Here is a 26,215-nt window from a genome sequence, read left to right on the forward strand (position 1 = left end):
TTCTCTGAAACTGTTTAGGTTGCTGATAGTTACTCTGATTAGCACGTGGCGGATACGCCTGCTGTAAAAGAACCTTCGTTTTTAACTCTTTAGTTTTCTTGTCTGCTCTATCTTTCTTGTCTTTATCCCTATTTTCGTAGTACTGTGCAGTAGCCAATATCTGTGCTGAAGAGGAAACGGCCCATGAACTCTCTGAATCTTTCAGTTTCTTACACAACTCAGGAAGCAAATTGTGCACGAACTTGTCAACGAACAATCGTTGCCCACCTTCTGTACTCATATCTTGACCACTGTGGTCGATAAACGTCTCTTCAAACCTGGTGAAGAAATCAGACACCGTTTCATCTTTCTTCTGTTTACACGCAGACAATTTGTCCCAATTCACACGCATCGCAGGCATTAAAGTCTTCATGTAATTAATGATCCTACCAGGAAGATCTGCTACTAAAGGCTCGGGTTTAGCACCACCACCTTGTCGGCCATCTGCAGCAATAATATTAGCCCATGAGTCACCTAACTCTTGATCATGATCCGCATGACGAATCTTTCCCCATAAAGGCTGTGGAACAACATTTCCAAACAACATGTCTATATCATCTAGATTCATAATGCATGAGCCTGCAGTCTGTGACAAATCCTTGTAATACCCTGCAGGATTTTTACGGGGATCAGGCAATGTCTGCTTAAGAGCCAATACTTCAGCTCGCTTCCATGGAACATGCACCCAAACACGCTGAAAGTGTGGCGGAATGAGTGGATTAGTATTTGGGTTCCCATCTCTCCAAACCGGGGGAACTTCTCTCATTGGATACTGTCTCACCTTCTTTTTAACAGAGGAATCAGATTCAAACAACGACCGAGAAGTATCTTCCTCATTTCTAAACGATAATAATGTCGCAACCGCTTTCTCAACATCGGAACCCACAATCGTGCCTTTTGCAAATTCGAACCGTACACGGCACAACTCAGGCGGATTAGATTCCAAATCATTGTCTTCCAATTCCTCACAAACAAAAACACACATTTTCTCAAAAACATATCTCTGCTTTGGTGCATCCCATTGATGGAAGACATCCATAACAGATTCTAAATCATATCCTAAAGGGCGAGTAACCCATCTATGCTCCATACGATCAAACATTTCTCTCTCTCGATAATCAGGCAGTTGACTACGTGACTGTTTACGTTCCGAACTAGGGGTCACACCAACGGACCCAAAGAGGGGAAATATAAGACTAGCAACGGTATCAGTCATTCTCTGTCGAACAGAAGGAGAAGTCAACGAAAGAACAGGAGGAAAAACAGAGGGAGGCAAGGCAGATGCAGATGCAGACGCAGAGGCAGTATCAGGAGGAATACCAGAAGAGGCAGTAGATGTAGTAGGCAAAGTCGTAGGAAGTGCAGGTGGAGCAGGTAGCAAAGTCGGCGGCCCTTGAGGAGGCTGCACCAAAGGAATAGGAGCCAACTGAAAAGGAGCTGGCGGTTGTGGAGGAGCAGGAAGCAATACAACCGGAGGTTGTGCACCTTAATGTTGCGGAGGTGCCATAGCACTCTGCGCATAAGGTGGTGGCGAACTCAATAAGTGTGACATTAAAGGATCTTTATCAAGTTCTTTTGCTGCATCTTGCTGAAGAGGCGGCAAAACTGGATAGCATTTATCGATTACCATTTTACGTTGCCTGTGCAACTGCTCACTCATCTGTTCTTCTTTGTTATCTTTAAACTGCATAGCAGCTTGCATTATCGATATATCTCTCTCTCTTTTATTTTTCTTCGCTAATTTAATTTCTTTCTGTTTGGCTTCCCTACGCCATAGGCGGAAAGAGTCAAACATCGCCGGCCGGGCTTTCTTCTTAAAAAGTTTAACCTCTAGATTATCCAGTATTTCCGTATCAAAACTACCATATTGGGGCCATTTTAAAACACCATCCTTTCTGGTGTATTTGATCCATACTTCATTATATGTGATAGGGCCTATGCCATGTTTCACATATAGTTCATAGGTTGGAGTTCCAATCGGAGGAACCGGACACGAGTCCTCCAATCGGGAATCCATATTACAACCAAGACAAAACAAATTTCCAAGTCTGCTAAGACCAGGCATCTTTGCTCTCTAGTCTAGCTTCAAACTTCAAAGGATTATCGAATACAATAGTCTCGTGAATACACGAGTCCCTCAGCTTTGGTACTTGCAAGTTCCAAATCAAAGATCCCAAGGGGATACCCAAACTAAGAACCAAACTAAGGACTGGGAGACGCTCCACTTATACTTAACTGAGGTATCGATGACGTCACCAGAAGACTTGTCTATCGTTTCGCTCTACCAATCATCAAGGGTCCAAAGCAGGGCGATAGCCAGGGCAGCAGTCCTTCGTAGCCGTCAGGAAGTGGGGAACCTCGCAGCAAAGACTTCCGGACCACGTCGACATACAGGGGTCGATGAAGTGGCGGCCTTCCTCCAGAATTTTCACACGAAGCTCCTCACGAACCTCTGGCTTGGACCGGTATCGTTGGAATCGCCCCACGTTGGGCGCCAACTGAAGTACTGGGTTTTTCGGAACCCAGCGGTACCAGGGTACACCCAAAGACTTCGGGTCCTTCCTGCTTAGACTACAGAAACACAGAGTCTTCTAGGTGAAGTCAAAGATCGAGTTTATTGACTGCAGTCAGTAACAGGCATCCTAGAAGTACAACACGGTGTATATTCTCAGGAGACTGCTCAATCTTACAAAGCCAGCCTTCTCTTTTTATACAAAATATTATGCTTTAGGCAAACATTCCTTATTTTACAGTTGACCATTCACATATTTTCACTACAAAGAAAAAGCAGAGTCATGATGACAAGCCCATATTTCAGTTCGTCCAGCCCACAACAAATTATCCGGCAAGGCCCAGTATTTTCATCAGATATCGACGGACCCCAATAAAAACGGGCACCTCCTCATCGTAAAGTAGGTCATAAAGTAGGAAACAGGGACAGGTGTGTGTAAGATTAGGCAGGGTTTGTGTGCGATGAAAAGGTTTATGGTAGGCTGTGCCTTGATGCTATCTCGATCGGCCACTGGGAAAGGAAATGGCCGGGCAGGTTTGGCTTCGGGCAGTAGAGTCAGCTTGCCCAGGTCACAAAGAAGTCAGGGAAGGTGTACGTGTCCTTCAGAAGCGTGTTTTTGGCCTTAGTCATTGGCCTATGTGAGGGCAATCACAAAATGGCTGCCGTTCTCAAAATGGAACCCGAGGGTTCAGGACGAATCCTATGATTTCAGGGTGTTGTCGTCACTCGAATGTGACGAAAATACTCGTACATAGTATTCTGATCATTTTCGGTCTGCTGATACCAAAATCGTCATGATACGACGATATTTATAACACGAGTCCAGAATTTTCAGTACTACAGGGAGCATCGACAAAGCAGACCGGCAAGTTACTGGCGGTGCCTGTTTGCACAGGGTGGTCTTCTAGTCAGAATAGAACGTCGAAGGTCCAAGAGTTTCATTTCAGAGTTTCGTTACAGGATAATCTAAAGTCCTGGGGTCACAGCACTTATCTTTATACTAAGAAAATGGGCTGGATTACCTACTAGGTCTCTCCTATGGGCGGACCTGGGAAGGGGGTGGTTACACCCCTTTCCCTTTTTCCAGTTTCACGCCAGAGCGGGGCTGGAGTGCGCCAGCAACTGGTTTGAACCGGGCTGTACATGGAGCACCTTGTGTGCCCCAGGCAGTGTCTAAAAAAGCATCTTTCCATTCAACCCACCCTGCCCCAATACACTACAGGCTGTCTGGGGAGGTGCTAGCAGGAAGCCTATTGTCCAGGCCTCCCTTGCTGGAGTTTCCCCCAGCAGCAGGAGGTCAGACTCGTGTCTGTGGCAGCAGCATCCATTTTGTGATGCTGAGGCTCTGTTTAACTTTAACCGGGTAAAGCAGTAACATACATGTCTTTTCCCTCTAGAAGGTGGAATGCTACCCCCGCCGCCAGGATTGGCGGGGGGGGGGTAGTATTCCAAAGTGTTTCACACCTTACACAACATGTTTTGATAAAGCCAAACCAAAGTTAGCATTAATCGCGAGGATTATAATGCACTTAAGAGTATATGGTATGGCTATATCATAGAACAGCTATACGGAGATGGTTCCGAAAGCTGCAGAGGGGCTCAGCTCATGCTAGGGCACCCTCTCACATAAAACCAAGCACTATGCCTCCAGGATTTTAAGGCCTGCCATAGGAGTGACTTATAGGTGTATATGTGTCCAGATATAGGTTTAGACATAGATATACTATGTCTAAGCAAGGGGTGATTACACGACCTTGCCCCAGCTGAGTGATCAGCCAGTTGTGTCTGTTTGGATGGCCAGCCAGGGGTGGCAAAAGATATACTGCAGCCCCTGGTAGGCCTTGGATGCACCTATGCCCTGGGTACCTATAGTACACTGTACAGGGGCTCATAAGGTGACCCAATCCCAATTGGTGATGTACCTAAAGTACATGATTATAAATTTAGAGAGAGAGACGCAGGGCTGTGGGTCTGATTAGCAGGCCCACAGCCACATTAAGTCGAAAACCAGTGAAGCAAATAGCCATAAAATGGGGTAACCATAGGAAAGCAGACCCTACTCTCCTACATAACCCCCCCAAACACAGGGACATTTACTAACCTTGACCAGTTGTGTCTTCATGTTCTAAGTGGAAATACCTGGAGAGACCATCTGCATTGCCATGGCCAGTCCTGGTCTGTGCTCCACTGTAAAGTCCATCCCATGTAGGGAAATGGACCACCTGAGTAGTTTGGGATTTTCACCCTTCATCTGATTTAGCCACAAGAGGGGCTTATGGTCTGTCTGAATCTTGAAGTGAGTGCCAAACAAGTATGGCCTCAGCTTCTTCAGGGCCCAAAACACAGCAAAGACCTCCCTCTCAATAGCTGACCAACGTTTCTCTCTAGGGGTCAGCCTTCTGCTAATAAATGCTATTGGCTCGTCTTGACCATCTTTATTTAGTTGTGAAAGAACAGCTTCTACACCCAACTCAGAAGCATCTGTTTGAACAATGAATTCCTTGGAGTAGTCTGGACTTTGCAGAATAGGTGCAGTGCACATGGCCTGCTTCAGGTCATCAAATGCCCTTTGACAGCTTACAGCCCACTGACATTTCTTTGGCATTTTCTTGGAAGTTAAGTCATTAAGAGGTGTCACAATGGACCCATAGTTCTTAACAAACTTCCTGTAGTACCCAGATAGGCCCAAGAAAGCTCTGACCTGTGTCTGGGCGGTGGGAGGAGTCCAGTCCTTTATGGTCTGGATCTTGCTCTCAAATGGTTGAACCTGACCTCCACCTACCAGGTGGCCCAGGTATACAACCTTGCTCTGCCCTATCTGGCACTTGGTAGCCTTGATAGTTAGGCCTGCCTTTTGCAGGGGGTCCAAAACATTCTTTAGGTGTACCAGCTGATCTTCCCAAGTGGAGCTAAAGACAGCAATATCATCAAGATAAGCTGCATAGTAGTCATCCAGACCTGAGAGGACTTGGTTCACCAACCTTTGGAATGTGGCAGGTGCATTCTTCAGACCAAAGGGCATTACCACACATTGATAATGACCTCCTGGGGTTGAGAATGCTGTTTTGGCTTTTGCATCATCAGCAAGTCTGATCTGCCAGTAGCCAGCTGTCAAGTCAAATGTACTCAAAAACTTGGCAGTAGCCAATCTGTCAGTGAGCTCATCTGCTCTTGGTATTGGGTGGGCATCTGTCCTAGTGACAGCATTGAGGCCTCTGTAATCCACGCAAAACCTCATCTCTCTCTTACCATCTTGGGTGTGAGGTTTAGGCACAAGAACTACAGGACTGGCCCAAGGGCTCTCTGAGGGCTCAATGACTCCCAACTCCAACATCTTTTGGACCTCTGTCCTGATACAGTCCCTGACATGATCAGGTTGCCTGTAGATTTTACTCTTCACAGGCAGACTGTCACCAGTGTCCACCTCATGGGTGCACCAGCTAGTCTGACTTGGAGTCAGTGAAAACATATGTCTGTAGGTCTGCAGAACTTGTCTGCAGTCCCTCTGCTGATCAGTTAGGCTGCCTGCCAAGGCTACACCATAAACTGATCCATCATCAGGGTTCTGAGAAAGCAGGTCTGGAAAAGGGTCACTCTCCTCCTCTGTCCCTCATCTGTAGCAATGAGCAAGCCCATGTCTGCCCTTTCAACATATGGTTTCAATCTGTTGACATGAAGCACCCTGGGGGTGCTCCTGGGAGTTCCAAGATCAACCAGATAGGTTACCTCTCCCTTCTGTTCAACAATAGTGTGGGGTCCAGACCATTTGTCTTGGAGTGCTGCTGGGGCCACTGGCTCCAACACCCACACTTTCTGCCCTGGCTGGTAAACAGTCAGCACAGCCCTTTGGTCATGCCAGGCTTTTTGGAGTTCATGGCTAGCCTCAGGGTTTTTGGATGCCTTTTTCATATACTCAGCCATCCTGGAACGGAGACCAAGTACATAATCCACAATGTCATGCTTTGGAGCTTTGAGAGGTAACTCCCATCCTTCCTTCACCAGACACAGGGGTCCTCTTACAGGGTGCCCAAACAGAAGTTCAAAAGGGCTGTAGCCAACCCCCTTCTGTGGTACCTCTCTGTAAGCAAACGAAAGGCAGGGCAGTAGGATGTCCCATCTTCGCCTAACCTTTTTAGGTAAACCCTTCATCATGCCCTTTAAGGTCTTGTTGAATCTCTCCACCAGACCATTGCACTGTGGATGATAGGGTGTGGTGAACTTGTGGTTCACTCCACACTCCTTCCACATAGCAGTCAAATATCCAGACATAAAGTTTGCACCTCTGTCTGAGACAACCTCCTTCGGAAAACCCACTCTTGAGAAAACTCCCAGGAGGGCATTTGCCACAACAGGTGCTGTTGTGGTCCTTAGGGGAATAGCTTCTGGGTATCTGGTGGCATGATCCACTACCACCAGGATACACCTGTGCCCAGATGCTGTTTGGGGATCCATTGGTCCAACAATGTCTATCCCAACTCTCTCAAAGGGAACCCCCACCACAGGTAGTGGTATTAGGGGGCCTTTGTGGTGCCACCTGATTTGCCACTGGCTTGGCAGGGGACACAGGAGCGACAACACTCCTTGGTGTCTTCTGACATGTTGGCCAGTGAAAGTGAGGGACAACCCTGTCCCAAGTCTTGTTCTGGCCAAGATGTCCTGCAAGGGGATTATCATGGACTAATGTAAGAAGGAAGCCCCTGAATGCCAAAGGTATGACCAACCTCCTGGAAGCACCAGGCTTGGGATCTCTAGCCTCTGAATACAGGAGCCCTTCATCCCAATACACTCTATTGGTTCCATTAGCATTCCCAGCAGCCTCAGCAGCAGCTTGCTGTCTGGGGGGTTCACGAGAAGGGCAGTCCAACTGTGCCTGCCTCAGATCTGCCCTTGAAGGTCCCCCTGTCCCAAGAAACTCAACCTGATCAGGCTTAAGCTCTTCTAGGATAGTTCCTTCTTGGGTCTCACGGTAAGCTTCCTTGGAAGGCTGATCCTCATTCTGAGGCAAGGGGGAAGGCACTGCATTAACCCTACTGCTTCTCCTCCTGGTAGGCAACTGGTCCATAGTTTCATGATCCAGGGCCTGTTCAGTGCGGCACTTTTTGACCTGTGACCTGGTCACAGCAAGGGCATGTGCTGATATACATAATATTTCTGCATGAGTCCTATGCTCAACTTCAGACCAGACTGAAGATTCTAGGTCATTGCCAAGCAAACATTCTACAGGGAGGTCTGAACTAAAAACAGCTCTTTTGAGGCCAGTTAGCCCTCCCAGGAGAAATGAACAATTACCATACTATGGGTGGTGTAGGAAGGTGGATATCTGACTATAGAGTTACCCCAACTTTTTGCCTAGTATTTAGCTGGTTTTTGACTTAGTTGGCCTGGGATCCTGCTATTCAGGGCCCCAGGCTATCTGCTCTCTCTGTAAAATGGACTCCATGTACTTTAGGTACATATCTAATTGGGTATTGGGTCACCTTGTGAGCCTCTGTATAGTGTACCATAGGTACCCAGGGCATAGGTGCATCCAAGGCCTACCAGGGGCTGCAGCATGTATTATGCCACCCCTGGCTGGCCATCCAAACTGGCATAACTGGCTGACATCTTTCAAAAGCGGAACAGGAGCGGGACGGCTGTCATCGGACCTGGGGGCACTTACCTGTTCGTTGCCTCGCCGCCTCTGGGGTGCTCACGCTGCAGCTCTCTCCCGCCGCAGTGGTCCAGTGAAGCCTGTGGACGCCACGGGGAGACTACAGCTCCCAGAGTGCTCGGCAAGCACTCCCGCCCACTTCCGCCTGCCAGCCCGCCCGGAGGCGCTTCAAAGGGCGTAGGCTCCATCTAAGGAGCGGAGGACATCTTTCAAAAGCGGAACAGGAGCGGGACGGCTGTCATCGGACCTGGGGGCACTTACCTGCTCGTTGCCTCGCCGCCTCTGGGGTGCTCACGCTGCAGCTCTCTCCCGCCGCAGTGGTCCAGTGAAGCCTGTGGACGCCGCGGGGAGACTACAGCTCCCAGAGTGCTCGGCAAGCACTCCCGCCCACTTCCGCTTGCCAGCGCGCCCGGAGGCGCTTCAAAGGGCGTAGGCTTCGTCCGCGTCGCGGGACGCGCGCGGGCGTGCGCCGGGCTAAGCCCGGGCAAAGGGCGGGCCCTCTGTGGTCCTCAGAGGTCAACAGTGGTCGGGCGGGCCACCCATCTAACGTCTAACCTCCATTGGAAGGTGAGCCTTATTGTCTATCATGGGGGAAATCAATAATATGTCCACCAGTACAATCAACATAGACTCTCAGGCTATTGAAGTCCCTGCATCTCTACAACTCTCATTTGAGAGTCTCTTGGATAATGCCTTCAATGAGATTGCAGAGACTGAAAGTAGGTTGTCTTTGGCTTCCCAAAGCAACGGCCAACCGACCATTATTATCAGTCCTAACCACTCTATACCCCTACTGCCAGAGGTAATTGTAGTAAAATCTACCTCTGCGGTGAGCTCATCTGCTGCATCACAAGAAGGAAATACCCTTGTCATAGCTACTGCTAGTGATCCTGCGTTGCTATTAGAGCTCCCATCTGTAAACACTAAGATCACAGGAGCGAAACGTAAAAGGGGCCCAGCAAAGACTGTAATAAACAAGAGGAAGCAGCCTCCTAGGAGTGTTAATCAGCCAACTCCACAGAGTATGTGGTCTAGGGGGAAGAAGCGTCAAATAGAGGTCCCAACTGTTTGCTCTGACACTGGGGATCATTGTGATACTGTGATAATAAATGATGGCACTAATTCAATCTGCACACAGACGGATTTCCCTAATGAAAATGTTCATCAACTCAAACCACAGGGAAACCTCATAGAGACTATTGCAGATACAATTTTTAAACAACTTGAAGGTCAAATGATCAAACAATTTAATATTATTTTTAAGAGGTTTGACAGACTGGAGACTCTTGTGAAAAATTATGAAGCTAAGAGGAAAGGTATGGTTTGCCTAGATCAAATTAGAGGTGATCGCCTGTTAAAAGACTTAGAGTCTATCACCAGCACCCTATCTAGCGGAGAGCCTAATAAAAATTGTAATTTAGCTACATCTGAAGGGGCCACAGGGGCATTAAATGTCAATATTGCCCCCTTGACACAACCTCCAGTGGAAGCAAATACAAGGCAAAATGACTCTCCAATAACTCCGCCTCCCATTCCTCCACCATCTTCCGGTCTGCCTAATACCACAAATATTACCAAAAAGAGCAACCCCTCCAGTGGTATAGTTAAGCAGAAAGTACCTACCAGGCCAGGCCAGCACAGAGGTCAACCGGAGGATAACAGACCGATAAAACATCAAGGTCCTGCTTTACACCTTCCTCCTGAGTCGTGCCCATATGTTTTGGTTTTGGCCGGTATACCACCACTTAGGGAGGGTCAAGGCGAATCTTGGGTACAGTTACACAACAAATGCATTGACTGGTTAACCAAACACAAGGGGGTCGGCTACGACATATCAAATGAAATTCTCTCTGCCCGCCGGGTGACCTGGGTCGGACCCCTGTTTAAAAACATCAACGGGGATTGTATCTACCGTGGTGATCCCCTTACCTCTGAGTTACTTTTACAGACCCCCTAACAGATTGTTGCAATCACCCCCTATGTTCCCGTTACATAACAGATTTTCAGCACTATCAGACCAGGGCACTTTAGACTGACTGCCAGTAACTCGGGAAGATTCTGTCGTAGCGGTGCCCATTGCTGACGATCTTTTAAAGACTGTAGATTCCGAGGTGGCTTTGACATTACCCCACCCTTCTCTGCCATCAAACCCTCAATGTGATCAACTGGCTAATTTGACAACCATTGCCATTTATGATGTTTGCCCACGTATTAATGAGAATTTGTCCATTATAAGTTGGAACATTGCAGGGCTAAAGGCAAAGTTAGAAATTAAAGCTTGGAAGGATTGGGTAAATTGTTATGATGTTTTAATGTTTCAGGAAACTTGGAGTACAACTAATCTGTTATTAGAAGGGTACAGCTGTCACAATAGTATTGTGCCGTCTCCACCTTTAGGTCGTCCAAGTGGGGGTTTATCAATTTGGATAAAGATAACAGCAGGGGTAAAAACAGAAGTAATACAAACCAATAATCCAAGTTTTATGGCATTGGTATATGCAAGAGAGGTAAAATTATGTCTGATTAATTTTTATAATAATGATTTTTTATCCTATCCTAATTGTAATTTTTTTAGACTTGTTTAATTTCTTTGATGACATAGTGGAGGGACGTAAATACGGGAAGTTTGACGGGATCTGCTTAGGAGGGGATTTCAATGCTCACATCCATTTAAGGAATCCCCCTTGCAGGAGAGGTGTAGAACTATCTGATCTCCTTGCAACTAGAGAACTTATAAACTCTATGGAGTTCGCTGGCAATGACATAAGCACCAAACCGGCTCCTACTTATATCGGTCACGGATGTGCAACAACTATCGATTATATATTTGTTTCAGCTTCCCTTGCCGATGTTTTATTAAAAGCAGAGGTAGTGTGTAATGTATATAGTGACCACTACCCAATTGTGATTTATCTAAAATTGTTAGGGGAGAAAAAATCACATAGGGAAATCGGGGCAGCAAATTTGGCTGCCACGACGGATGGATTAAGGGTTGTTTGGAGGGGGGTGGATAATAGGGGTGTCTTGGGTACCGTGATTAAGAAACATCCTGCATTGATCTCGGACTGTCTAGATATTGACAGCTGCGGGGGTAACTTGATCAAATCATTTGGTGAACTCTGTTTCGCAATAAAAAGCGAGATTTCCAAGCCAACATCAAGGAAAGTTGAGGAAGCCCCAAAATGGTTTGATGCCTCTTGCTCGAAGGCAAATCGGGATCTAAGGGCTGCTCTAACGGCCAAACCACGGGATATTTCCCAGGTAAGGCTCTTGAGAGCAAGGTATAAATCCACCCTGCGTATTAGATCCAATGAACTAGTTAAAGATCATTGGGAATCCCTTGTACGTACAGCCGCCCTAAAAGACACTCCAGGGTTCTGGAGGGAGGTAAAGAACTTAAGATCACTTGGCTCAAATATAACATCAATTAACTGTAACATCTTGGGACCTGTGTGGGTGGAGCACTTCTCAAAGATCTATGCTGTATCTGATTACCCTGTAGTAAACCTCCCTCCCCCAACTCCTTTAAACATCACATTGCTTGAGGTAGAGGATGCTATTGCCGAATCTGCCAGCAATAAAGCACCTGGCCCAGATGGTCTTTCCATCGACCAATTGAAATGTGAAATTAATTTCTGGGCACCACTATTATGCAATGTATTTAATAACCTAACACACGAATCCATTCCTGAAACATGGTCAAACAGTACTATCGTCCCCATTTTTAAAAAAGGCGACAGGCTGGATCCCGGGTGTTACCGCCCAATATCATTAATTGATAACACCCTGAAAGTTTTGGGTAGGGTAATTTTTAAAAGAATTAGAACTTGGGCGGAGGAAAGTTCCATCTTACACCCGAGCCAGCTAGGGTTCCGTAGTAAGTTGGGCACGGTAGAACAGTGTTTAAACCTAAATTTGATAATGGCCAAATATACAATTGCCAAAAAATCCCCCTTATATTTTGGTTTTATGGATTTGAGTTCTGCTTTTGATTTTGTAAACCGCTCCCGTTTATGGACCGTCCTTCTTAATTATGGTTTAGATGAAAATTTGGTGCATTTTTTATCTTATCTTCATAGCAACCTAAGAGCTCGTGTGCGTATTAACTCCACTGGCGAAGTATCCAGTGACATTTTAATTGGCAGGGGGGTCAGACAGTGTTGCGTTCTGGCCCCTCTGCTTTTTATTTTATACATTAATGAATTGAGTAGCTCATTAAGTACCCTAACTAAAGATGTACCGTATATCAACGGCATGCCGATACCCACCCTACTTTACGCTGATGATGCGGTCCTAATGGGCCGCACTCCAAAGGCACTGCGTATTTTAATCTCAGGTTTCGTTAGCTTTATGGCTGATTTGGGCTTAAGTACAAATTTAAAAAAATCATTTATTATGTCCTGTGGCCCAAAAAAGCATAAAATCACAAGGATAATCTCAGGGGAGGACGTTCTACAAAGCACATGCACTTTCCCATATTTGGGGCTGTTGTTCTCAAACAGCGGTTCCTGGCAACCGCATGTTTCTCATGCAAGAAACAAATTGGGTAAAGCTATTAACTCAATAATCTCTCTACGCCAACCCAACCATGCGGATGTGATAACACCATTAATTAAGATTTATCAAACACAATGCATCCCTACCGGCACTTATGGTGCAGAGGTATGGGGATATACAAATTGTCTCCATATCCAGACGGAAGAAAACAGATTTTGCCGGAAGGTGTTGGATGGAGTTATCTGTGCTTCAAATTATATATGTCATAGTGAATTAAATATCCCCTATTTGAGGACTTTGTTAGATCAAGGCCTGCTCTTTTTTGGTTAAAGATATGGACGAACCCGGCAGCCATATTGACCCAAGATATAATATCAGACTGCTTAAAATGTGATAGGGCACATTATATACCATGGCTGAAAGCAGTAAATGAAAGTCTAACAAATGTAGGGCATGGTCATTTGTTTACATCCCCTAACCTTATAGATCGTTCACATAAGAAGTGTATTAAAAGGGCTTTGTACAACCTGTACAGAGAAAAACGGGAAAGGATACATTTTCCAAAATGTACGGTCGTAAAATATATGGGCCATTTAGAGCTCACTTCTAGTTACTCTGCCCCGCCCCAGAAATATCTACGTTTAAATCTTGGTAGATGGAATAGAAGTTTATTATTCCATTTCTGGGACGGGAGCATAGTAAACTTGTTAAATTTTCCACTGGGTTATAACAAACATTTGGAAACGTTAGGTTGTCCATGTAACCCGACTATGAAACAAAGCCTTTTGCATTTCATGTTTTTCTGTGATTTCTATAAATTGTTTACTGTGCACTTTTTAATGCCATATTGCAGGAAACACGATATCCTAGATTTTAAGATTGCAATGAGGAATTTGCTAATGTTGGGTACTGATGAAATAATATTTAGAGTGAGCTGTTTTCTCAAAGCTGCTGTTCGCTCACGAGCTACTTTGCACATTGATTGATAAGAACCCACAATTTGCATATTGCACTTTATATCATCTTCTTTTTTGCACATTGTAATTTGCACACATATACTTGTTCGGATAGTTGTCGCTGTTTTTAAGAATTTTAAAAAAAATACTGTACATATTGTCTTGTCTTTTTAACATGTTTCTGTATTTTTGCACATCAGACAGATCAGATCATATTTATCGGTTGTTCATTCTTGTATAGTACTGTATGCCATTGCATTTGTTGTGTACTTTTATGGATTTATTCTTTCCGAATAAAGATCTTTGACTGACTGACTGACAACTGGCTGATCAGTCAGCTGGGGCAAGGTCGTGTAATCACTGTGAGAAGTTGGCCTGATATGTGATGTCCACTATTCTAGTGGGCACCCTGTATCAGTCCAAATAACCCTTATGGTGATGGTTGTAAAGTCAACCTTATAGACCAGCTATCCTAGTGGTAGCATGGACAAAGCAGTCTTAGGCTAAAACTTCAGAGAGCATGTGAAGCCAGCTGTTTTACCATATGTAACCCCTTGAATAGCAAATGAAAGGACACCACACAGGTTATATATAACATATATATGTATTTATTATAAACACAACCCCTCTGAATTCTTTATGAGATCAGAGACTAAAGCACATAACAAGTTACTCAATTATCATACAATAAGTTGCACAAATTACAGTAGGGCCCTAGGGGCACGTAAAACCATATAATGAAATAGTGGTATAAGAACGATGTCACGAACAAAGGATAGGCCTAGGGCCTAGGGAATCGCTGGGGCTACGCTGTACTAACAAGAGTTAGGGAGCAGGAGGCCCACGGGATGCGTGTGCAGTGTCTATTCACACACGCGAGTTACCATAGAGTTACACAAAAGGTGACTCCGCACCCTTCAGTTATTATTACAGTGTTTATTCCATTTCAACAATGTTATCTGCAAAGTTCCTTGATGTTTTTAAACGTTCTCCCAATAATTTCAAAGTCAGGTTCTTCAGTTTGAATGAGTTCTTTATTCACAATGATGATTAAAATCAATAGCCAACGCGTTTCGTCCGTTACCGGACTTCTTCAGGGCTATATAGAAGATACAAAACATAAAACATTTTTTATATTTTTGTGCTATTTACAAAGATTTAGTGCACATATCAAACATAAATATATATACAGAAGAAAAAAACAGAATAAGATCCAATAACAAGCAGTCAATGTTTAATATATGAATTATAAGCCTACTCATGGGAAAACGATCTAAAAAAACAAAAAACAAACAATCCGAAAGCCACTGTAGTAACTATTGACAAGATGTTGATGAGCTGTTCACAAAATATTGTTAACATGTTCTCATAGGCAAATACTTTAGAGAGCTATGGTAGTAATTGCTAGACATTGATCTCGAGATCTATATTATAAGGAAAATTCTTTTAGCCAGTCAGTGTATTATATACAGTTGATTGATCATTTCACATATCCTGCACTATAGTATTTCCATGATGCGAAAAATGATTTTTCTTACACAGCAAGTATCAACCTATATTTCATGCGTAATTCATTTGAACTTTTTAGGAAGAAACTGTCGCATTAACACTAAGGGCCAGATGTAGGTGTCCAAATACCGGTCGGAAACGGCCGAAAATACCGATTTTCGGCCGTTTCCGACCGGTATTTGGACATTGGTATGTAGGGGCATGTAAAATTACAGAATCGGTAATTTTACCGATTCTGTAATTTTACCGATTCGGTAAAATACCGAATTGGTAAAATTACCGATTCTGTAATTTCAGATGTAGGTAGCACTGTTTTCAGTGCTACAAGGGTTTAAGAATTCTTAATTTACCACCAACTAGTAGTTGGTGGTAAATTAAGAAAACCATTTAAAAAGCATTTGTTTTGCTTTTTACACAGTGCCATGTTGCAGACATACATGCCCTAAGGGCATATATGTCAGCAACATGTGCACCCATGCACAATTGAGGGGTGCAACAGGGTGTCAAAGTGACACCCTGCCACCCTTCAATATTTCCCCCAATTACCGAATCGGTATTTACCGATTCGGTAATTGACATTGATTCCTATGGGCCTCAAGGCCCATAGGAAACAATGGCAGTTACAGACTCGGTAAATACCGATTCATTAATTACCGAATGATACCGATTCAGTAATTAATTCGGTAAATATACCTACATCCCGATTGCCAGTTCTTAAATACCGAATCGGTATGATTCGGTATTTAAGAATCGGTAATTGGGGATTACCTACATCTGGCCCATAGTGATTAAAAATTATCATATACAAAACAAATACCTTTTCAAGTTTCTTTATAGAAAAAAGCTTCTCATAAATCTTCACACATTGATGAAGTTCAGGTAATCTGCAAGCAAAACAATATATGCTTAACACTGGAGTAAAGCGGATCTGATTTCCAGATGTTTTATAAAACCAGAGATGGTCCTTCCTACATAATGTCCCAGACCATCTAATCAATATCCATATTAATTGGATCGAACAATATTCTGCAAAACCAGAAATGGTCCAATATTTAGATAGTTTATATGAAACAATAATCTGCAAAAAGTCTTCCTCCCTTTAAATTTAATCGAAATGCCTGATTATCATATGTCCATTGCCCTTTTACCTAACCTTTATGTAGTAACACCTATTCATCTCTGCTCAATGGCCAAATATTACAGACTTATCCACTCCTGTTACTTACTTCAGGGAACGACTATCGTCATGGTCCCATGGTGTGAGTGATTCAAATTTGATAATTCAGGATGAAGAGTGAAGGCCTGGACAGAAAAGAAAACTAATCGATAGATGTGTGTTTGGTACTTACGGGCACATGCATCATTCTTTTTTGCATTCGCAAATGGAGCGATTCGCAGAAATCGGCCATTTGCGAATGCAAAATTGAATTTTGGGATGCATCAATGAGAAAGTATATTTCGCAAATTTTGGAATCGCAATTGTGTTTGCGATTTCTACTTTGAGTCGCAAATTTTAAGGAATCGCATTTTCTGTGCAAAAATGTGCATGCATGAAAAATCGCAATTTGCGATTTTCTTAGAAATCGCAAATTGAGATTAATATTTTTAGAAGAGGTCTGAGCTGGTGATATTTTTTTTTCCAAATAGAGAATCAGGTGACAGTGTTTAGAAAGGCATATAAGGGGAACACAAATGCATCTTAGAAACATTTATTATGGCTGCAGTCATTGTAGTTGCACGTAGGATGAGGTTGAGAGCTGCTGCTAGGAGGAGAAGGATGATTAGTGAAAGAATATTTAGATTGCGCATAACTTTATTAGGGCAGATAGAGCCAGAGATTTATGATAAGTATAGGCTTAATGGTGATTCTATTTTAGAGTTGATTGCAGATTTGGACCCAATTTTGCAGAGGCAGACACGTAGGACCCAAGCCATACCTACTCATGTTCAGGTACTTTGTTCACTCCACATTCTTGCCTCTTGATCTTTTCAAGGTGACATAGCTGTTGCTGGTGGGGTGTCCCAGAGTTCACTTTCTAGGTTTTTAAATAATTTTCTAGATGCTATGTTGCAAAGGATAAGGCATTACATTACTTTCCCTACAACTGCCCAGGAATTGCTTCAGACCAAGTTAGACTTCTACAATTTGGCACATTTCCCACATGTCATAGGCTGCATAGATGGCACACATATTCCTATTTGCCCTCCTTCTGACAATGAGTACATTTTCCGCAATAGGAAATGTTACCATTCTCTTAACATTCAAGCTATATGTCACTCTAAAACTATTATAACTGATCTTGTTGCTAGCTTTCCTGGAAGTGCTCATGATTCCTACATTTTTAGACACAGTGCTATTCATGGTAGACTGCTGGCTGGAGAATTTGGTGATGGTTATTTGCTTGGTAAGTGAATTTTTATGGAAATACATTTAAGTAGTGAATGGATACTTACCATTAACACTAATAGCTTGTTTTAAACCTTTTCATGTGTTGTAGGTGATAGTGCTTATGGTGTCAGATCATTCATACTCACACCCTATCTGACACCTACTACTCGCAAAGAGAAACAGCACAACCATGCACATATTTCAACACGTAATGTCATTGAAAGAACCTTTGAAGTTAGGAAATCTAGATTTCGCATACTACATAAAACAGGAGGTGCCTTACAATATCACCCTGAGGTTTGCTGTAAGATAGTTGCAACATGTGCCATGCTGCACAACGTAGCAACTAAGAGAGGACTTGAATTGGATTTTGAGGATGTCTTCAAAACAATGACAACCAACCCCAACAACCCCAGGCCAGAATACATGGACCAGATGCTGCAGAGGGCAGGAGAAGGAGGCCAGGGATCACTCAACATTACTTTTAACTCAGGTATGACACATACAATGCTTATATTTTGGTAACATGTTCTGTTTATTAAGGTTAATGTGAACAGATTGCTAAAACAAAGGTAGTCATCATAATTGCTTTTGAATAAAGTAAAGTTACATGTATTTAGTTGTTATAATCTTTTGAGAAGCATAAGTCCTATGATGACAAATGTATCACATCATTTTTGAAACCATGCTATTTCCTTCTACCTCTCACCCCTAAGGCTTTACTTGTGACATTGTCAGTGCCCTTGGTCATGCTGGTTCCTTTTGAACTTTTCCTGTTGCTGCGGCGTTCCACTACTTGACTACTACTCCCTTGCTCTGCTACATCTGCCCCACCATAACTGACCTCCTCTTCCACAGGCATTTCACTATTTCTCATAACTTGCATGTTATGTGTGAAAGTCATGAGTGAGGACATTCCCCTGGAAATATCATCACAGCACTTTGTCAGGCCCTTCTGCATTGTAACTGCATTCTTTACAAGTTGTGCTGTGCTCATGCACATTCTATTCATTGCCCTACTACAAGATAGCATAGAGATGTGTGACCTTTTTGATCTTTTTGACTGTAGTAAATATTGGGCTTTCATTGTTGCACACATGGAATCAATTTAAGTTGCTATTCGGTCCAGTTTCTGAGAGGACACCACATGGGCATTTTCCATGAGTGCAGATATTTGTGTTAAACTTCCACTAATGGCACTGAAATCATCACTCATGTTACTCATTTTTCTTTTAATGACACTAATGTCCTTTCCTTGCAGATGCTGGATTTTTAAAAGCTTCAATTCTACCACACTGGCACTGGGCACTGGGGTCATCATCATTATTTGACCTTCGCTGCCCATGACGTGTCCTGCGCCTAAAGAATTGCTGTAATCTATGACGTCTGCCAAGCTGTCTTTGCGGAAGAGCAGGGTTTGGTGGAGTAACTTGGACTGGAACAGTATCATTTTGTTGTACATCGCTGTCTGACTCTGGTAGTTGACATACTCTGTGACGTGGATTACTTCTCTGGACTGTTGGCGAGGATGCTTCAGACTGATTTTCTAAAGAATTCAGCAAATCCTCAGTGAAAGACTCAGCAAAGTCTATGAATTGTGTGTCCAGATCTGCATCTATGGTTAAAAGAGTGCAGAAATGTGTTTAGTATGTGTGAAAAGTATTTTATGTTTCATTAAATAAAGTACTTCATGTATATATTCACTACATGTTTACAGCCTACTTTTGTTGCCTATTACTACATGTATTGTTTTGTTTAACGAAACACAATTAGCAAAAGAATTCTGCAAATGTCAAGAAAAAACTACAAGTACCATGATGCAGTGCAGCAACTAGGTAAAGCAATATTACACACACGTCCTTGGTTCACACATAGAAGCAGTTAGTGAAACAAATCAACATCACTGTTAATGTACTTTGAAATAGCCAGCTGACACAAAAATTACAACTAAAAACACAGAATGCGTCTTTACCTTGAGAAGTTCCTGGTAGCTCTGATGTGTCAATGTCTATGAATCCAATCACCGCTTCTGTGGAAAGGGTTGCTTCAACAAGGTCCTCAAGGGGTGTAGGTGGCTTGTCTTTGGGTGTTCCTCCACCAGTCTTTCTGGCAGACTTAATGCGGGTAGCAAGTCTTTCTTTTGCGCGACTGCGCAGATCATACCATCTTTTTTGCAGGTTGGTGATGTATCTGTGCGATACGCCTACTGCATTAACTTTGGCTTGTATTGCCATCCACAGTGTCCTTTTCACGCCTTAAGGCACCTTAAGGGACTGTTTGCCAAACAACTGATCCTGTCTCGCTGTCACCTCTTCTATTAAAATCTCTAACTCCTGTTCACTAAATTTTACTTTTCTTTTCCTTGCATGCTGCTCTTCTGTCAAATTTTCTGACTCCATTGCTTCTGGGGAGAACACAGGCTCCTCCACTACCAACAGACACAGCTCCAACTGCCAGAAATCTCTCCTGCAGTACAAATGCAGAATCAGGTGCATTTGATTGCTTCCCTAGCTTCCTGGCAGCAATTGTACAGAGATGCATCAAGTGTGTGAATTCGCAATTTGCATTTTTATGCGATTCGGTAAAAATTGCGATTTTTACCGAATCGCATAAATTTTGCGAAAATAATGATGCATTCCATTTTGCAAATCGTTATTTGCGATTCCCTAATTTTCGCAAATAACGATTCGCAAAATGAATCATTGATGCATGTGCCCGCTAGTTATTGATGCGCTTTATCATAAAAAGAATATATAATATTGCCTATCATCACCACCTTGATAATGGCAATAACAGCATCCAAATTCTATCCTAGTACCAACATTCTCGGTGATTTGTATAGATTCCATGCACACCATAAAGAGTACTTATTCAAACTACTTTTTTATTATTGGTGAGAGCGAGATAGAGCCATTCCGAAAAACACGCTATTCGTATAGCACATTCCATATAGAACATACCAAGGACCACGTTGTTAGAGTGATTTAGTCCCAACAACAACTACTTAGAGTTTTTAGTTTTCATAAATGCCCCGTTTGACAAAAGCATATGTTCAAACTTTATCATGTTTAAAACGCACTAAAGTTCTCCTAACGTTCACTTTCGTGATATGCCTCTTACTATGGCAGACTAGCGGCCATCTTAAACTAGTCAAAATTCACACGAAAAGGAGACAAACATCGTATTCTCTTCTTCAATGAAAACATCACTATATTCACAGAATCGGGCCAGTGCAGGTACACTGCGCATTTTACTCTGGGGCTTGCTTCCAAATGAAGCAATCATTTCTATTTTTATCAATGTGCTTTCGTCCAGCCTCATTTTACCCAGCAATATAACACTCATCGATATGGCGGCCATTTTAAGCTAGTCATGAGCACTCTCTATCAATATTACAATTTCGGGTAGCTAAAAGCTTAGAGAAATATTCTCATATCCTAACCAGTTTAACAAATGTAAATGGTATCAACAACGAGCAAAGCTCCCTAACTATACATAAATCTACTTCTAGTGGGTACTCACCGCAGGAAGATATCGGCATCTAATCCGGCATGTGGTCATCTGGTTTGAAAATGCGTTGCGAACCACGCGCTTTATACCCCATAAAAGAGCAATCAACAAGTAATTGCCAAAAGTAAATTGCCAATTGACCCTGGTTTAATCGTATTTTGATGACGTTTCTAGTCAACAGACAATCACCGCCATCTTAGAGCGGTCAGAGGTAGTCATAGGCTCGTATGGTCTATTTTTCTATTTCTAGGATAATATGCTTGATCTTCACCGCCATCTTAACACAGTTAAAAAGTAGCGGATTCGCCACATAAAGGAATTCATTTGAACAACATATGTCCATTTAAGAATCTTGAAGATATCAAAACAACAACAAAAATAGGACGAAAATATTTTGTATAATCGCGCGATATAGAGCATCGGCAACGGGGCATTGTACTCTCTCAGAAATCCATGAATCAAAGTCACGTGCCCATAGCAAAACAGTGGCCACCATCTTAGAATGGTGTCGAGTAACACCAAGACGTTACATAAGATACTACACATTCCATATTGCATGCTAATTTATACCGCCATCTAAACATGATAAAATAGTAGCAGATTCACCATATAGTGACATTCATTTGTGCATCATATGTCCAATCACGAATTTTAGTACTGTCAGAACAACAACAAAAAGCATAATTTTTTGTAAATAGGCAATGTAGAGCAGTGGTTCCCAAACTTTTCACTCCTGTGGACCCCCATTGAGTCACCACCGAAAGCCGAGGACCCCCAAGCAATTGTAGGATTTAAATTTCAAACATTAAAACAGTAATTCGAACAAAATACACAGGTGTACACAAAAGAAAAACTCGAATTACTAACAATTTTTGGGGTATATTTACAAGCCCCTATCCTCATGGGAACGTCACTTTTTGCGATGTTCCCGTGACGATATAGGCTTCGCCTCATGTACAAGGCAGCGTTGAGCCACTTACTGTGGCTTAACGCTGCTTTGCAAATAAATTCAGAAAAGGGGGTGGTGATGAACAGAGTGTCTGAATTAAGCAGACCACTCTTACCCAGTCCAAAGATCAGGGCTTGATCCATCACCGTTATTTAGCTCACTGCCCCATCCCAGCTCAGAACCTGGCTATATGCAAATTAGTCTGTCCCTGGCCCAGTGCATCATGGGAACAGGGCAGACCAAACTACCAAGCCAATTCTTCACCAGAAAGGATACAAGCTACCGGGGACCGGTTTCTGGCATTTCAGCCTCTTCGGCCCGGCTTGCTTGAATCCTGATGGAGCAGTGAGCAAGGGACTCATGTCTGAGTATACCCTGCCACACCTATAGTGGCCAAAATCGATTCAGAAAAGGGGGTGGTGATGTTGTAAATAATTTTGTCCACCCTAAGCGTGGAAGGGTATACTCAGATGTGAGTCCCTTGCTCATTGCACCATCAGGATTTAAGCAAGCCGGGCCGAAGACGCCTGAAATGGCAGAAACCGGTCCCCGGAAGCTTGTTTCCTTCCCAGTGTAAGAATTGGCTTTTGTAGTCTGGTCTGCCCTGTTCCCATGATGCACTGGGCCAGGGACAGACTAATTTGCATACAGCCAGGTTCTGAAACTGGGATGGTGCAATGAGCTAAAAAACGGTGTTGGATCTAGCCCTGATCTCTTGACTGGGTGAGAGTACTCTGCTTAATTCAGAGACTCTGTCCATCACCACCCCTTGTTGTAAATAATTTTGTCCACCCTAAGCGTGGAAGGGTATACTCAGATGTGAGTCCCTTGCTCATTGCACCATCAGGATTTAAGCAAGCCGGGCCGAAGACGCCTGAAATGGCAGAAACCGGTCCCCGGAAGCTTGTTTCCTTCCCAGTGTAAGAATTGGCTTTTGTAGTCTGGTCTGCCCTGTTCCCATGATGCACTGGGCCAGGGACAGACTAATTTGCATACAGCCAGGTTCTGAAACTGGGATGGTGCAATGAGCTAAAAAACGGTGTTGGATCTAGCCCTGATCTCTTGACTGGGTGAGAGTACTCTGCTTAATTCAGAGACTCTGTCCATCACCACCCCTTGTTGTAAATAATTTTGTCCATCCTAAGCGTGGAAGGGTATACTCAGATGTGAGTCTCTTGCTCATTGCACCATCAGGATTTAAGCAAGCCGGGCCGAAGACGCCTGAAATGGCAGAAACCGGTCCCCGGAAGCTTGTTTCCTTCCCAGTGTAAGAATTGGCTTTTGTAGTCTGGTCTGCCCTGTTCCCATGATGCACTGGGCCAGGGACAGACTAATTTGCATACAGCCAGGTTCTGAAACTGGGATGGTGCAATGAGCTAAAAAACGGTGTTGGATCTAGCCCTGATCTCTTGACTGGGTGAGAGTACTCTGCTTAATTCAGAGACTCTGTCCATCACCACCCCTTGTTGTAAATAATTTTGTCCACCCTAAGCGTGGAAGGGTATACTCAGATGTGAGTCCCTTGCTCATTGCACCATCAGGATTTAAGCAAGCCGGGCCGAAGACGCCTGAAATGGCAGAAACCGGTCCCCGGAAGCTTGTTTCCTTCCCAGTGTAAGAATTGGCTTTTGTAGTCTGGTCTGCCCTGTTCCCATGATGCACTGGGCCAGGGACAGACTAATTTGCATACAGCCAGGTTCTGAAACTGGGATGGTGCAATGAGCTAAAAAACGGTGTTGGATCTAGCCCTGATCTCTTGACTGGGTGAGAGTACTCTGCTTAATTCAGAGACTCTGTCCATCACCACCCCTTGTTGTAAATAATTTTGTCCACCCTAAGCGTGGAAGGGTATACTCAGATGTGAGTCCCTTGCTCATTGCACCATCAGGATTTAAGCAAGCCGGGCCGAAGACGCCTGAAATGGCAGAAACCGGTCCCCGGAAGCTTGTTTCCTTCCCAGTGTAAGAATTGGCTTTTGTAGTCTGGTCTGCCCTGTTCCCATGATGCACTGGGCCAGGGACAGACTAATTTGCATACAGCCAGGTTCTGAAACTGGGATGGTGCAATGAGCTAAAAAACGGTGTTGGATCTAGCCCTGATCTCTTGACTGGGTGAGAGTACTCTGCTTAATTCAGAGACTCTGTCCATCACCACCCCTTGTTGTAAATAGCTTTGCAAATAAGACCCCCTTTCATGCAATACTTAACGTGAAAGAGGTGGGCAGTGGGTGTTGCGATGGGCGTTCCACTGCAACACCCATTGATTTTTTAACGCTGCCTCCTATTTACAAGGGCAGGGTAAATAGGAGGCTGCGCCAAAATTAAAACCAGGAAACACCTGGACTTAACTTGACGAAACGAGGAGAAATGCTTTTCTACTCGATTTTGCTTTTTCAATGTGTGCTGCCTTATGCAGTACACATGGAAAAAGCGAAACGCCTTGCGTTTTTTACGTTCAGGAAGGAGGGTCTTCCTGTACATAAACAATCTTCCCCTGCATGCAGTCACACTTGCACTATGGTGCAAGGGTGCCTGCATTGGCGCTACCCTGCTAAGTTTAGCACCAGGACAGGGGGAAACGCAGGGCTGCACCATATTCTTGTAAATATGGTGCAGCCCTACGTTTCCTAAGTGGTGGACCGTGTCATTAAGCTAAGGAGGCTAACGACACGCTCCTCCACTTCTGTTGTAAATATCGCTCTTAAAATTTTATATTGAAATAATTTGTAAAAAACTAAATAATTTAATGGGAAGATTGGTGCTGCATCCCAATGACAAACTTTTACATGGCTGGTTTTATTTTGCAGTTCGAGGCTCCTGCTCCTGCCAGGGCCAGCCTGGAAACCAAAAGCAGCCCTAGAAAATGTTTTCAGACCAGTCCCCATACGGCGCATACCAAGTGCAATGAGTGAGCCTGGCCACTACAGAGGGGGCTTTGGAATGCTCTCCCCCAAAAGTTTTTGGGAAACAATAGTGCAGTCTACAACACAGTTATCATTACATATTGAATTTTATTAGCTTTCAAAGAATAGTAAATGAAGACCTTATTATGCACCAGGATAGGACAATCTGGGGAAGAAACATAAGTTACTGACAAAAGCAGTAAGTAACAGACTGACCCATGCACATGAAATTTAAAAGAAATTAAATGCATGGTACATGTTCTTTGCAGTAGGCATATTAACCCTCTGTGCTACATTAGATAAGTTAAAGCTGCCACTGGACAAAACTCTCCTCTCTCTCTATCTCCAGCAGGTACATTAATCACTGGTGTTATCTTGACACTTTTATTGTTGCTCGAAAACTGCTAATTCTGCAAGGAACGTTCAAGTGCTTTTAAAACTGCTGCCTGCGGACCCCCTGGGAATGTGTCAAGGACCCCTGGGGGTCCGCGGACCACAGTTTGGGAAACACTGATGTAGAGCATCTGAGGCTAGGCTTTAAATTCTCTTGCAGATTCATGTATCAAAATCATGTGCCCATTACGAATCAAAGAACCACCATCTTAGAGTGGTATAGATAACAGTAAGTAGTCACGTAAGTTAGTGTACAACTCATGTAAGCTGCTTACCATATATGTCAGGATCTGATGCTGTTTCGCGCCCACCCAGCAATTCCAGAACTACCAGTCCCAGAAATCCCTGCAACAAGAAGGAGGGATCTGTATAGACACATACAACCCGGAAGTCGGGTTGTATCTGATTCTTGCCATCGGTACCGTAGCGGAGCGGCTGCCCGCTACATCCAGGAGTTCTGTGGTGCTTCGCAGACGTTTCTACTGAAGACACGAACTTCAGCTGTCTGTCACCCGGAGCGCTGAGGTTGCACGGTCTCGTCTGTGCACGCGTCGCGGGAGGGGTGAGTCCTTTGTTTGTTCACGGCTGCGAACAAGGAGTCTTCTAACTGCGTGGAGGAACCGTTTCCTCGTGGACATTGGTGATTCAAGATCCAGCGGCCGCTGGATCTCATTTCGGGACCTTGTGTTCTTTACCCTGCATACTGCCACAACTACATGATCAAGCATCGTAGACCCGTGCAGATTGCCATGACTGCAGATGTATGGGGGTCTCTGTTTTAAAGGATTACCAGGATTGTATGCACAGCCTAGGAGCCCAGAGGTACTGTAGACTCCGTGATAATCTGTGTTTTGGTGACACTGCATTTGGGGAATACCTCATCCCGGGAACTATTTGTTTTGGCGTTTG

This window comes from Lissotriton helveticus, chromosome 5_1 (genome assembly GCF_964261635.1).
Source record: "Lissotriton helveticus chromosome 5_1, aLisHel1.1, whole genome shotgun sequence".
In the NCBI taxonomy this organism is placed as follows: domain Eukaryota; kingdom Metazoa; phylum Chordata; class Amphibia; order Caudata; family Salamandridae; genus Lissotriton; species Lissotriton helveticus.